We start from the raw sequence: 13,119 nt of genomic DNA on the forward strand, positions 1-13,119 counted from the left end.
TCTTCAACTGAGCTCTGACTCACCAAAGCCCAGATAGAAATAAGCATAAGTCTTTCAGGTGCCACTAGATTTTTGCAAGAACAGATAAACACAGGTATGTTTTTGCTATCACCTCTTAAGTCTGACTTAAAAGTAGGAATATTTTGGAAAGACAAGAGTGTATTTTCTATATTCGCATGTCTGCAATTAGATGTGATTGTTCCTTAGGAGCACCTCTGGCTCTTGTTATTCCAGAGAAGAAAGGAGAAAAAAACAAGGAGGAAATTCAGTTGTAAATGTTCCAGGAAGTTTGATCCATGTTGAGTATCTCACCCCCACCTGCACCTCTTTGCTGGCTCCATCTGGAATGAGACCCTTTGCTGCTCTGACTTTGGACATATATACTCTAATGGGGAGAGCACTATAATTGAGATTTGGAGTCTTGAAACTGCCGGTGTATGCCTGTATTTATTTCACTTATACCCTGCTTTTCTCCTTACTGGGACCCAAAGCAGTACATATAATTCTCTCCTCTCTTCCATTTTATCTTCACAGCAACTCTGTGAGTGTATAACTATCCCAAGGTCATCCAGCAAGCTTTCATGGCAGAGTGGGAATTCAAACTTGGGTCTCCTAGATACTAGTCTAACATATAACCATTACATCTCACTTCCAAGTGTGTGTGTTGCTAATAAGGATGACAGCAACTGAACAGAGGTAAAGACGAAATTCTTTCAAAGATTCTGGAATTTTAGCCTTTTTTCAGCCTTTGAAGGCTCTGCTGACCTTCTATGCACAATTCTGTTTTTATTAAGCCAAAATTAATTGACTCTGCAAAATTGCTGGCAAATCAGGGATTGCATATACATACCCTCAAAGGATCCATTCCAGTCATGTTTCAATAAAACCAGACTTTGGGTAGCTTGTCCATTGATTTTGACGGGACAAATACAGCTAACTTTCTATGGAGTGGAACTGTGCCATTTGTGGTTTTCTACTTTTTGCATGATACAGGCACATGTACATGTAAAAAAATGCCACTTGTGGTTTTCTACTTTTTGTATGATATAAGTACATGCAACAGAAAATCAGAAGTGGATGAAGTTCCTTACTGCATGAATGCATATTAATAAACATGTGGTATGTGCTGTCCAACGTATGAAATACCATTCACCGGTTGACAGGAATTGTTAGGTTTTCTCAGACAGTCTGGAAACAGTAATTAACCAGGAAGAAATGAAATAAGCAAAAAAATGCAAAATGCAAATTCCTTTCAAGGAAATCAAAGCACTAAGGGTCCTCCTGCCTCATTCCCAAATCAGTGCAAATCCTACTTTTTTCTCAAAGTAGTTTTCACTGGAAAAAAAATACTACAGACACAAATGTTTGTGAGAAATGGCTTTGTATAACCCTTTCATGCCTTGCATACCCCCATATTTCATTTTAACAAAGTGGAGGATGAACAGTGAGATCTATAAAAGTGCCACATCCATTGTTAGTTGCAAATAAATACATAGGTACTGACAATAATATCAGTCATATTAACTTTTATCATAGAACACTGGCTGAAATTGCACATGTGCCATGACCAATGGGATTTGTGGTCAATTTCTGGAAAAGAAAAATGTCCGTTGTAATTCATGGCTTGGAATTTTGTTAACCAGGAAAGCAAAAGGAGCTGACAGCAGATGGACAAGTGCTGTGAAAAGTAAGGTTAACATCATGTCTGGAGCAAGCATATATCTTGTTCATATATCCTCAGGATTCATTCCCTTTCTCCCCATAGCATTCTGGACTAGTTTTGTTATTTCTGTTGCTATTTTCCTTATTGGAACCATAGCATGCGCAGAGAAAATCACCATCCCTTGCTAGACATGAGGGTCCAGACAAGGGATCATAATACGGGTGTCTTCTAGGAAAGTCTAATCATATGTCCTTCTTCTGTCTCCAGCTTTGCAATTAATATTTTTCTCCTGGATTCTACTCCTGCTGACTTTCCTATCTAAAAATATTGCTTACTCTTTGCCTTGTGGAATCTACATTTTGATGTTCTAGAAGTGGGACTTAAACCTCTTGTTTCTCCTTGGGGGCTCTCTTGTCCTCAGAGTTAACTTACCTCCAGAGACCTTATTTCTCCCTCAATATTCCCAGCATGGTTCTAAATAGAAGTTGCGTGAAATGATTGATACACAAATGGGATTCCAGCCCTCCTGGGAAGTCCCTTAATTTCTGAGCTACAAGGAAGCTTTGACAGAGCGTTGTTTGCCCTTCTTTCAAACATATTTGTGAGAGGTGGGATGAGGGCTAGGTCCCATGATATCCTTATGGTGTTCATGCCATTTTCACATTGGTGCTTTCTCAGAGTCATCGCTGATCAGGGGTCCCATAATGATGGTAGAACTACTGTCAAAAGCACCAGGGCACTGGAGGGAAGATTATTATCACATCAACCCTGTAGTATCTCTCTGAGGTGCCCCAAATGCACTGAGAGGTGCATTTGGAATTTCAGTCCATATGACTAAGGTGGCTCATGGTTAAAACAGTTACAAACAGGGCTATTTAACTTCAGGGTGGGAGAGGTATTTCTTCTAATTACATTTTGTACCCTGTAGGGAAAGAAACAGCAGCAGAGACACAAGAGAATCAGGGAGATGCTTAACATTTGCATTCCAACAGAATATTTTAGCTACCCCATCCTCATGGGGGTTTAAGGTTCAGTGGTAAAACATCTGCTTTGCATGCAGAAGATACCAGGTTCAGTGACTGGAATCTCTGGTTTAAAGGGTTGGGTAATAGGTGATGAGAAATGTCTCTGCCTGAGGCCCTGGAGAGCTTTTGCCAGTTAGAGTAGAAAACATTGAGCTTGATACATCCAATGGGCTGGGTGCCTGGTCACGCCGCCACAGCTGCACTGCAGCAACCACACCATCCTGTTGCCCCCAAGGAGGCTTCCCAGTGGCATAGAGAGGCTTAAGATGCAAAAAAGCCTCCCTGCTACTGGGAAGCCCCCATTGGGCTTAACAGACTTACGTCACTTTTTCAGTGGCATAAGTCTAAAACCCCGGCTGCTGGCATAATGGGGGCAATGGCCTGGAGGAAGATGACTAACATGGGCTCCTCCCCTGGCCAGGCCCCAGACTGCCCCTGCTACACCAGATTTGGATTCTCCCCCCCCCCCCCACAAGGGACTGCAAGAGTCTGATATACGCTCAAGCCATTATATGTGTTTTATCCGCCCCAGATGAAAAGACTCTCCCCAGTGGCAGCTTCACCCACATTTCTTCCAGACGAGGATCTTTGGATGCTTATCCTGTATGCTTCATATTTTAGACTTTGTTGTTTTAATCGGTTTCTGGCTATCTTGGAGATCATTTGATGAAAAGTGTAGCACAAATCTCCATCAGAGGGCAGTGACAGAACTGCCAGGTATGTTCCAGAAGTGGGTTTTTGGTGCTACCTAAGTTCTAATTGCCTTATTCTGTTTCTGTAATTTTGAGTTTGTTGTTGTGAGAGTAGAAGATCAGAATTATGTTCCGCTGCTGCTAGCTTTGGTGTAGCAGTAGACAGCTTAGGTGAGAACAAATGAAGATGCGGACAGAAAAAAAGAGGAACAGATGAATAACAATCTAGATAACCTTTTTGCCAGCAGCAATTAAATAATTCATTGTACTTTCAGACGGTTAATTGGCCACCATCTCAGACTTACAGAAACCTCTTCTGTGCTGTTCCTGGCTTCTCTCTTCTTCTTTTTTGCCATTCAGTCGCAGCTGACTTATGGAAACCCTATGGGGTTTTTAAGACAAGAGACATTCCAGAGGTGGCTTGCCATTGCCTGCCTCCATGTCATGCTCCTGGTATTCCTTGGAGATCTCCCATCCAAATACTAGCCAGGGTCAGGCGTATAATAACCTTTGAGGGGGACTCACTGGGGTCAGACCTGACGAGGGCTGCCAGCTCTGTTGGGAAATTTCTGGAAATTTTGGGGTGGAATTTGAGGATTACATGGAAGGAGAGAGGCCTCAGCTGGATATAATGCCATAGAGTTCACCCTCCAAAGCAGCCATTTTCTCGGGGTGGGTGGGGAAACCAAGTCTCTGTCATGCTGAGTTCAGTTGGAATTCTGAAGGTTGGCAAACCGAGGCCTGGTGGCAACCTCTGAATGACCTGATGATCTCCAATTTTCATGACTCAACCAGCCCTGATTCTTGCTGCTGTTCAATAACAGTCAGCTTATGAAAGCCAGTGTGGTGCAGAGGTTAGAGCTTCAGTGTAGAGCCTGGGAGACCCACGTTTGAATTTCTATCTTGTTGTGAAAGCTCACACGGTGATTTTAGATAGTCACATACTTGCAGCCAAACCTTCATCACAGGGTTGTTGTGCAGTTGAAAAGGAGAAGATCATAATGTAAGCTACTTTTGTTTCCACTGTGGAGGAAGTTGGGGGTAAAAATGAAGTATATAAATAATAAATATTGCTGAAGATGGGAGGTAGAGAAAAGGTAGGTTGTTGGATGAATGGGAAGGAGAGGATGAGATAGGCGAAGAGGAGAATATATGAGGGTTGCCAGTGGGGAGGAAAGAGGAAATACTGTGGGGAGTGGGAAAGAGGGAAAAGTGAGGTCTCTGCTGTGGAGAAAGGTAGGGTAAAAATGAAGTAAATAAGTATAGCTGAAGATGGGAGGTAGAGGAAAAGATAGGTTATTGCATGGCTGAGAAGAGAATGAGGCAGGGGAAGAAGAGAAGATATAGGGGTTGCCAGCGGGAAATACTGAGGGGAGGAGAAAGAGGGGAAAGTGAGATATTCAGCAAGTCCTACCTCCTCAACTCTCCAAACCAGCTACTTCCTCCATAGGAACGGAGGCTACCAACCTCTTGGCGGGTGGAGATCACTAGGAATTACCATTGATCTCCAAATGACCAAGATCAGTTTCCCTGAAGAAAATGGCTGCTTTGAAGGGAGGATTCTATGGCATATCCTGCTGAGGTTGCTTTCCTCTCCAAACTTCACCTCCCAAGACTCCACCCCCAAATCTCCCCAAAGTGCACAACCTTAGGTAACCCTAAGGAGAGAAGAAGGCAAAGAAAGCAGAGTGTCCAGGGGCCTTTGGGAAAGGGAAAGAAGAAATAGTTGGGGAAAGGGACATGGGATACCTCTGCAATTCCTTGCGGGTTTCCACTTGTAAATATTATTTCTATCCTTTTCAGTGGGAAAGTTTTTTTTGCCTTGCCTTGCTCCTGGACCCTTCCCAATGCTAATAGAGATAAAGCAAAACACTCCAAATAGAAAGAATGACAGAATAATGCTTAGGGGAAAAAATAAAATATGAAAAGTTGTTTAATTCATTCAGGTCCTATAATTCAGTATTTTTTTTCTTGTTACAAATCTACATTGGTCGAGCATTTTTTTTCTACAACCAGACAAAAGGATACTGGGCCAAGGTTATCTTATGTGGCTGTGGCAAAGGGGCAGAATACACTTGCCTAGAAGCCGGACTACTTTGCATCCTGTCTGCCCTGTCAGGTCAAGTTGCTTGCTCATTCTGGAAACAAAGAAGCAGCACCTAGCTGTCTCTCCGTTGTGCTTAGCTACAGTGAAATGAGATATGCATCAAGGCTCACACTGAGAAGGAAACAGCCTATACAATCTCATTGTATTCTCTTATTTCCTCCCTGAATTGCTTGGCATTTGAAACAGGTGAATTAACACAATGAAGGCTTCCTACTGTTTACTGCATTGCACCTCTTATATATTCTTGTGGGTGGTAGAAGGGTGCAGAGAGAAGGCTTCCCTTGATGTTAAAGTGTCAGTATATGGGCACCACAGATACATTTATATCCCACCTTTGTTCCCTGGAACTCAAGAGGCCATAGAGATTAGTCCCATTGAACCACTAATCAGATGCATCTGCACATTGCAAAAGCTGTAAAACTTGCGTGCAGCCATGCAAGTAATGTGATTTTCACAACGTAGGCAACAGTCACTCCATGGGCTAGACTGCAGACACAAAAACTGCCTGTTTTGATCACAAACAGAAAAGAGCTGGCATGTTTCTAGGAAGCACAAAACTCTCACTGTATGGCTGAAGCAAAGTCCTCATGTTATTCCCCAACTGACACAAGGACTTTCTAATATGTAGAGGGAGCCTATGTACCAGCAAGGTTGTGGCATCATGTGCCTCTGGACAAATTATTTATTATCTGAAATATCTATTAGATGCCTTTCTTCTTTATGGAGCTCAAGGCAGCTTACAATATTAATAAAATGCATAAAATATATTACATAAAAACATATAGACTAAAATTTAAAATCACAGTTTAGGAGTAATTTATTCAAATGCAGTTCTAAATAAAACCATATTCAGCTGCTTCCTAAAGACCGAAAGTGAGGGGATCTGGCCCATCTCCATAGGTAGGTTGTTTCACAGTCATGGGGCTGCCACTGTAAAGGCCTTCTCTTATTTGCCTACCAGATGAGCTTTTTTGATTGAAGGGACAGTTAGGAGAGCCCCTCCCTGTGATCTTGATTCATGGGCAGGAATATATGGGTGAAGATACCCCAATCTCAGATGTGTAGGCCGTTAAAACTCAAAAACTACATCTTGAATTGGGCTCGGGAGCAAACAGGAAGCCAATCTACTATCAAGATCACATGTTCCTAATAGTTGACTGTGATCAGCAGTCTAGCCACAGCATTCTGCATTAGCTGTAGCCTCCAAACACTCTTTAAGAATAGTCCAAATTACAGTACATTGCAGTAGTCCAGTCTGGAGGTAACTAAGCCATGGATCATTGTAGTTATGTCTGACTGACACAGGAATGCTGCACCAGACAAAGCTAGGAAAAGTTGGATACACTTTCTGCCATAGCTGCGACAAAATTATTGAGTCCTGTCCAATGCAGTTGTTCCATCTCATGCTGGGCATGGTCAGGATGGAGCCAATCACAGAACCTAAGAAACTGTGGGATCTGGGGCAGAAAGTGTAGGGGTTTATTCTCTTCTTCAGCACACAGACTCCTCCTGCCCCAAAGAAAGGACTTGGGACTGGTCCTAGAACAGACTGTAATACAGCAAAGATAAAAATAAGGACATTCCTTAGAGCATTGCTGTAAGCAAGGAATTAATGAAGGTGAAGTATTTTAAATGTTGTGTAGATTATTTCTAAGAAATGAGTGTCTAATAAAAGTACTCAGCAGCTCTTAATTTGATCATGTGGAGAATTGTATACAGAAATCCAATATGACCAGGGTTTCTACATTTACACATACACAAAGGGTATTGCTGAAAGTTGTCTTTTTTCATTTGGGTGCGGTTGTGACCTGTAATCTACACAGAAGAATATACAGTATTTATCTGCCTGCTTTCTTGTTGATGCAGCAAGCACTAGACTGCCAAACTAATGGTCCCTCCCTCAACATCTGATTTTGGAGCCCCTTCCTTGCTGATACTTGCCACAGGCTCAACCTGGCTCCAAGGCAGTGAGAGGTGGCCAGTTGCTTATTCCACTCTGAACAATCTTGGCATCTTTTCCAGAGAAGTGATGGCTCCAAATATGGTGCCCAGAGAATAACTTTTTGGCACCATCGTCAAGATGTTCAGCTGCCATTTTATTCATTTTTACTAAACACTGAAAATTTCTTCCTCTAGAGCCAAGGCCATGATCTCAGTTTATTATACAGCGTTTTTGGGAAGATGTGACACAGGTGGTGCTTTAATTACTGCCCCCCCCCCCCTTCAATCTTTCAGGTCGTTGCATACATGCTGAATACAAAGCAATCTGCACAAACTCACAGCCAACAGGAGCAAAGTAGCTATAAGCTCTGAATACAGACAGAGGCTTGGTATCACAACTAGATGCCAAAATACAAGACTGAAATTTGGTAGGTGTAGGCAAGTTTGTGCTTTGCATTTTTATTTAAAAAAAGATCAGAGATTTCACATTTCATGTTTTCATTGCTAAGCAATTTTACAGCCAGGATCCAAACAACTAGACAATGAACTCCACATGCTCAGGATTGTTTTTAAACACCGGGCCCCATTCTTCACACTGTTTTATTACTTCATTTATAACTTGATTGATAATATCTAGGCTACTCTTTGCAGGGCAGCTTACAGCAATAACATTTCAATTAAACAAACTAATTTCAGTTTACATATTATGGAGCCTCAATAACCAATACTGAGGGGAATGAATTAAAGATCAGTAATACAACTGAACATAAACAAAAGGAAAAGAGGGAGGAGAAAAGGGATGGAAATCAGGGAAAGGAAAAGGAAGAGAGGGGGAAAAGAAGGGAAAGGGAGGCCAGTTATGTTGGATGCTGTTCCTGTCCTCAACTGGTAGAACAGCTCCTGGTGGAACAGCTCCATTTTACAGACCCTGTGGAACTGTGACTTGATCCCACAGGGGCTGAGACTCATTCAACAGAGTGTTAAACAGGCCAGGGCTAGAGTAGAAAATGCTGTGGCCCTAGTCGAGGACAGTTAGATATTTTTCAGGCTGGGAACCACAGTAAGTTATTATTCACTCTATCACACATGTGTGCTTTAATTTTTAATATAAGCTTTAATTTTTATCTTTAATCTTATCAATGGATTGATATAATGATTTATTGATAGATTGATATATCTATCAATAGATCGACAGATCGACAAAAGAGGTGAACTATTAAAGAAAAGTCTTGAATATGGCATCTGTACACTCTGCTTGAAAGTGGGAGGTGGGGAGTAATGGCAGTGTCTAAACTGCAAAACTGAAAAAGCACAACACGAACTGCCTTTTGCTAAACTCCCCAGGTTTATGATAGTTCATCTCCCAATGTGCTGTAAACCCAAGTGTCAAAACCGATGGGTTTTTTCTGGTGTGGTCTGCAATCACTGGTTGCTCGTATATAAAACTACAAGGGTGGAGATGTCTCAGTTTGTTGATCAAATGCAGGAGCAAATCAGGTGTTTGGACTGATCGACTAGTCTTATTATTTTCACTTTTTTAGTGTTAGTATTGATTTATCAATTTATCGATACAACTATTCAATTTTTAAAAAAATCTAAAGATATGCAGGAGCAGGGAGTCCACAGGTCAACAGAAATGATACGACAGGACAAGAAATGGGAAGTAGTCAGCAACAGGGAGGAGGGCAAAGGGGGAGCATGCAAAGCAGCACAAGGAAGTGGGGGGGGGGGAAGACTAGGTTGGCTGGCTGTGGGCAGAGAAAAGAAATCCGGGGCAAAGCTGTGCTCACTGGCAAATCTATCACACTCCAGCAGCATAGCAAAATTAGATAAGTAGATTTGTTTGCCGTAGAGAGAGTAGAAAATGAAGGCAAGGCTAGAGGAAATACATCCTTACAAGAAATCTTGCTACAGCAGATATTTGCCTCTACCACGCAACAGACACCTTGTGCGTAATTGGCCCATCAGAAGTCAACGCAACTCATGGAGCACTGGATGAATATAGCTTGCCATGGTGTCCCCATAAGGACCCGTGCAACTGCATTTTGGACCACTTGGAGTTTCCAGATCATCCTGAAGGGCAGCCCTGCATACAAGCAAGTTATAGTAGTTGAATCTGGAGTGACCATTGCATGGATCACTATAGCTAGGTCAGGACAGAGGTCCAGTAACCTGGCTGGGCAGGGATGGTAGAAAGCCAGTTTGGCCACATATGCAACCTGTGCCTTCATAGATAATTTTTGAAACTGAGATGCCTTTCAGGTGAATTCTAATGTGGCATGAAGCTCTGCAGTTCAAAGAGTGGGTGAGAAACAGCAAATCTCATTAGACGTACTCAAACTTTTCCAGGCGTCTAAAGGTCCCCTGTGGAGTCCAGTTTAACTACTAGCACTGAAATATTTGTGAAAAGTTAACATTTAGCTCATTCATGACACAAATGCAGCAGAGTAGGTCCTGCACTTAAAAAAAAAGTTACAGGACAAAACAAAGGAGCGAGCAAGATTTATACATCTGATGAAGGGAACTTTTACTCTCAAAAGCTTATAACCCGGATATCTTGTTGGTCTTTAAGGTGCTACTGGACTCTTCCACTCTTCTACTACAGACCATTCAGACCAACATGGCTACTCACCTGAAACTATTTATATAGTTTGTCAACTTGATCCAAAGAGTTAGTAGATCTGCTCAGAATCATCTTCAGATCTATTTAGTAGGGCCTAAGGCCAGGAAAGTGTTCTTAGAATTACGCTACTAGTCCTGAATGAGGGGGAAATGGAGTGCTAGTTTCAAAGAGAAAAGTGAATTCTCTCCCACTTTCATGCCTTTTAAAGTGTTTGCCTCCCAAATAAGGATTCTTCTAGTCAGTCAAGGGGCAACTCACATGCCACAATCTTTTATTCAAAGGAAGGCACAGATGTTCCTTCTGCAGGGGGGGGAGGTTTTAATTTATGAAAATGATATTGTTTATGCATGAATGCACTCCACACAACACAGTGCTTCCATCTGAGGAGAGAAATACTGCAGAGCCAGTGCCAGCATCAGGAACATATTCTGCAAATTTAGTTGTTTAAATGTTTAATGAATATTTGGAAGGCATTTGCAAACCACCAGAAAGCTTTTCAATTATCTTCTCTTTCTCTCAGCTAATAATAATTTGCACCTCCTCCCGGCCAATGCAATTGACTTGAGAGGTCTGACAAATGTTTGTTGCAGCAGCACTTTAAAAAAAAAGTAATTAAGAGAACAAACAAGCTAAATTGGATATTGGTGAAATATTTGGATGAACCGATGATCAATTTTATATACTTCCTCTACGTTTAAAAAATATTTCTTGAAGAATAATGATTGGGATTTTTTAAATGTAAAAATGGATCAGAATTGTGTTTTCTTATATAAAGGGGAAATGCCTTTGCAATGAATCCTATGGGATTCCACAGCAGTCCTAAGAGTCTAGGCTAGCCTGATCTTATTAGAGCTTGGATTCGAAGTACGTGGATGGGAGACTACAAGGAAGACTGTGGCTGCTATGCAGGGAAAGGAAATGATAAACCACCTCTGCTCATGTCTTACCTTGAAAATCCCAAAAGGTGCAACTCAACAACACCCTTTGTGTACACACTGGATTCCAGACACTGTGGAGGATTTTAGGATTTTAAATATGTGCTCTGCTGAGGTGGCAGTGACAATGTGCAATGCGAAGCTCCTTGAAGTTTTATGACAAGGCTGCCCCTCATCCATCTCTCCCAACCTTGGGACAGAACCCAGACCTCTGCTTTGCCAGAGAGCTGGACAGCCTGCAATGGTGATGACAGAGAGCTCATACTGAGCAAGACAGATCTGGATATACAGCCCATTATAAAATTATGAAGCGCCACCCTAAGAAGTGTGACTCTTCAGAATCTTCTGAAGCCAAGTATAAGACTGGTTAGGATGGCTTTGTTAATGGGTCAGGCAGTGCTGGGTGAACTGAAATTTGGCTGCATCGAATTCTGCATTTTCTTTTGTTTTCTACTGTGGTTGGCATGTGAACGTGTTAATCTCCTTGGTTTTATCCCCTCAGAGTAAACCCATCCCTCACAAATAGCAGAGTTTTCCTTCAATACTTGAGAGGATGTTTTTAAAAACAAAATAAGATCTTAAATACTTAATATTGGTCTAGATTTTTAGCAACTAGGTTCTGCATGTAGATATAGTTTGTGCAGTCTTACCAAAGAGCAATAAGATACAAGAGCCTGCTGTTTCTTCTAAAGAACCAGGTTTAATTCCCTATTCCTCAAAATCTGGTTCACCAGATTAGTTTTCCCACTCATCCACATGAAGCATGTTGGGTGATGTTGGCCTAGTCACAGTTTTTTTCAGAACTCTCTCAGTCACCTATGTCACAAGGTGTCTGTTGTGGGGAGAGGTAAAGGAGTTTTTAAGTCACTTTGAGAGTCCTTACAGTTGAGAAAAGCAGGGTGTAAATCCAAACTCTCCTTCTTCAGTCTCTTCTAAAGTTATAAATTCCCACCAAATTGAATTGTGTTAGTCTGACTGGATGAAGTGTTAGCATTAACATGGCCTAAATATGCAATTTAGCTGGAAGACCGCTGTTACAATTTGACTTTTTCTCAGTTGATCAACATAAATTATATTACAGCATATTAGAGTGACGAGTTTCAAAAAATCTGCAGATGAGCTGCTGTTTCAATATGTACATACATATTTTTTCTACAGAGAAGGAAGTTTATTAGGCTTGCACAAGTAAGATAGCCCAGTGTTAGTCTCACTGCATTCACTTATTCTAGTGCTGTTAAATTGTCTACATGGTATGTTAAGCACTGAATAGCTGCCTTTAATTTTCAATTTACTGGGTTGAGATGCTTTGCACAGCAAACTGTGTGATACTGAATAAGGAAAGCACACATTACTATTTGTGATACACAATATATAGTGTTATTCTGATGGGAGACACTTTGCACAGCAAACTGTGTGATACTGAATGTTGAAAGCATATATTACTATTTGTGATATACAATATATAGTGTTATTCTGTACTGTACCAGCAGACACTGGGCAGGATTTTCGAAGAAGTGCGGCTGCATTAACCTCTCCCCATTTCAATGGATTGAAGTTAATAGATTATGCATAGCCACAGTGGTTTGTGAACTGTGTACAATAAAAATAACACTTGGTGCAATATACAAGAAAAATGAAATGTTCTGGGGACAATCAGGAATAAAATGTAATGCCTCCTTCTCAATAAAACAAATATATCTGGAAATTCAATAAAAAACAAAAGTATCTGTGGTAGCTTCTACCTTTGGAAATAAGCTGCCAGGAGAGGTCAGGAAGGGGCCTGCACTTCTTTCATTCCACAGAACGTGCAAAACTGTAATGTTCAAGAGGGCATTAAAAAAAGATAAATAAAAACTGGAAGAATGAACAGCCTAGGAGGGTAATTTTACAATGGAACAGTGCACTGTAATGATTACTGCTTCTACTGCATTGTTTTTATCTTGTAACCCACTCTATAGCCCACTATAGTTATCTACATTGCTCTCTAATACTGTAATCCTACGGTAGTCTTGTTGTGTTGTTCATTGTATACTGTTTGACTATACTCTTTATATCACTGTTTATCTTACACTTCTTGACTACACTCTTTATATCCTGCAATCTGCTTGGGGTCTCATTGAGAAAGATAAATAC

This window comes from Sphaerodactylus townsendi, linkage group LG02 (assembly GCF_021028975.2).
Source record: "Sphaerodactylus townsendi isolate TG3544 linkage group LG02, MPM_Stown_v2.3, whole genome shotgun sequence".
In the NCBI taxonomy this organism is placed as follows: Eukaryota; Metazoa; Chordata; class Lepidosauria; order Squamata; family Sphaerodactylidae; genus Sphaerodactylus; species Sphaerodactylus townsendi.